The sequence below is a fragment of the Mercenaria mercenaria genome, chromosome 1, assembly GCF_021730395.1.
Source record: "Mercenaria mercenaria strain notata chromosome 1, MADL_Memer_1, whole genome shotgun sequence".
NCBI classification, from domain to species: domain Eukaryota; kingdom Metazoa; phylum Mollusca; class Bivalvia; order Venerida; family Veneridae; genus Mercenaria; species Mercenaria mercenaria.
In genome coordinates this window covers 22,896,286-22,899,086 of record NC_069361.1, presented here as the reverse complement: position 1 = coordinate 22,899,086, position 2,801 = coordinate 22,896,286, and the positions used below count along the sequence as shown (strand labels likewise).

Genomic DNA, 2,801 nt, shown 5'->3' with positions numbered 1-2,801 from the left:
CTCTGTCCAACTGAAGCTGTTTTTACAGTACACTTTTCAGGAAATAACTTTCCGAGAAATGTTTTCTGGCTTTCTGGTAAGAACTCAATGTTTTTCTCTGTTGATGATATGTCAGTAAAGGAAAGATAGACGTCTTTTGCATTTACTATATTGTTGATGTCATTTTTGATTAATAAGGCAGCAGTTTCAATGATTTTCCGTTTCTGTTCTACTTCAGACACCTCTCTTGAATTTTCATAGAAGGCATGAACAATAGACGATACACTTTGCCTTAAAGTTATGATGTCATTTTTTCCACCAATGCTGCTTACAATCACTGACTCGCCAAAGTGATCTAATATCTTCTTTTTCATATGCTTAGATGAATAGCAATTATCACCACATATTTCCGACATTTGCCTTACCAATTCATTGACAGTCAGTGTTGCATTTTCGCAAGTTTCAATTGTTTCAATTATTTGTTTAAAAGCCATTGCCTGATCTGTTGCCTGTGGTCTACCAGGAGATTTCATTTCCTTTGCAATCGGACCTTGGTCAATTGAATTAAAGGCTTTTGGGACATTTTTACCTGTCCTAAAATTCACACTACATGATTGGTGATACACTGCCTCTGCTGCCGGGAGGTCCAGCACTTGAATCAACCTGGAATGAATTTCATTTACCCATTTGTCATTTCTTTCCACACAATGTTACAGAATTTTATTTTGAAAATCAAAGCTACGAACGAGATAGACATCATGCGATCTTTTTCTTGAAAATGAAGAACATTTAGCAAATGAAGCACAAAATAAGCATTTTGATTTAAAATCAAATTGTTCAGTGTCAGATCTAAGAACTCTTGGGGGAGAAACAATGATAGGTGTCAATGCTTTCGAGTTTTTTCGAGGTCTTGTAAAGTCTTTCCGACATTGAGTGTGGACTATATCCCCAGGTTTCACCTCCACCGGACGTTCATTTCTGCTGTTGGCACTGATAATTCCAGTACAGCCTTTCTCTCCAAGACGCACAGTGGGTGTATCACAATCTTCTATGTTTTTCTGACAAATAGGACAGTCCTCCATCTGTAAGTATACAAGTATGCCTTATAAGGTAAGGTTAAAATACAAAAAAAAATCAGGCTTGTGAAATCTATTTCAAACAATAGTCGGTTGTGTAGAGTTTAGTATAGTTGGCATATATCGTTACTACTACATCAATGAAATCTGACATATCTGTATGATTATTTATTATTTGTGTACCAAATGCAAATGAGAGAATTTAGTCATCTTTAACTTTACGTGGTGACCTTCATAAACTCGATAATGCATGTCGACTAATCGTTTTAAATATGAGACAAAAATAATTGCATGACACAAAATATACCTTCTTGCTGTAATCTCTCTTCTCATGACATTTAAGCGTTTCCTAAACCATCTACGTTTCTCACCTGAAACAATGCATAATTCTTACAATTTAATATTGAAGGAAAACAACTTTAATGTCAAAAAAAAAATTTCTCAAAAATAGGTTTGTTAGAAAGTGAACAATAACTGTACAATATATATACATGTTGTGTCTTTATTTCAAACCATATACTTTTCTTAAACAAACTTTTATAATCAAATATCTTTCATGAAACGGATTTCCAGATAATGTGCTGCTATCAGATTGATGTCTTTTTTCATGTTTTTAAGTGAACTTTAATATGACTTTTGGCAATACCCATTCTTTACATTTTAACTCAACATTACAGAACTTACATTTAATTCATCTTTTCCACTGATTCGCCACATCTTAGACATTCACGAAACCATCCTCTTCAATACCAGCTGCCTTCTACATAGATAAAAATGTATAAGTGTAAATACTGAACAAATACACATAATCTAAATAGATGTTTTTATTTTTCTGCTGAAAATTAACAAATTATGGTCAATACACGCTTCCATAAATTGAAAAATCAACAAGTGTTCAACATACAATCAGACAGACCTGAAACTGCTTTTTATAAATATGGTACTATCTTCAAATTCTCATCATGTTGATACGTTCCGAATAAACTTTAAAACAGAACTTCATTTACATTGCGTACATTGTTCCTGATTTAATATATAATATCTAGTATGTAAATAATGCATTAAGCTGTATATGAAAGATTGGGAATACCCTGTTGTGTAGCCTCCTTAATTATTATTTCTGATAAGTTATACTTTTATATGTAGTGGCGCTCACCAAATTTACATATTTAACTTACATTTTGTTGAAATAATTCGTTGTATTGCCAAATTCTACACATTCACAAAACAGTTCTGTTCGATACCAGCTTTCTTCTACCTGAATAAGAATGTAAGAGTGTTAATCTACTGAAAAGATGACACACAAACAATTTAAATCAACGTTTTTATATTTTGTAATAAATAACAAAATTATGGTCCGTATCCGCTTCCGTAGTTTAAAAAATCGGACAAGAATTACCCATTCAAATTGCGGATTTTTCAAAAAATATACAATAGAGCTTAGTAACATGGCGCTTAATTATTATTTAATTATATTTCATATAAAAATATTTTTTAAAACTCAATATTAATCTCAAATATAAACAAATACTGTACAACTCTGTGCGATTGAAGATCGTTCATCATTTTCTCATTCCTAGAAGAAATGGCTTGATAATGAAACGAAGATATTCATATGTTATATAAAACAGTTCTATAACTATAGATACCTTCTCTTTATGCTAAATGTGGTGTTTCTACGATGATATGGGAACCTTTCAAAATTTTACACGGGTGCCGCCATGATACTTTCACAATGACGTCATC

The 2,801-nt window shown here is 32.2% G+C and overlaps 1 long non-coding RNA gene across 1 annotated transcript; it reads right to left on the bottom strand.

Moving 5' to 3' along the window:
* Positions 1 to 290: 290 nt before the first annotated feature.
* Positions 291 to 1,821, bottom strand: LOC123545732 (uncharacterized). Its single transcript, XR_006685429.2, has 3 exons — positions 1,740 to 1,821; positions 1,363 to 1,426; positions 291 to 1,061 (listed from the first exon to the last, which is right to left on the bottom strand). It is a non-coding gene; the product is annotated as an uncharacterized LOC123545732 (long non-coding RNA).
* Positions 1,822 to 2,801: the final 980 nt, after the last annotated feature.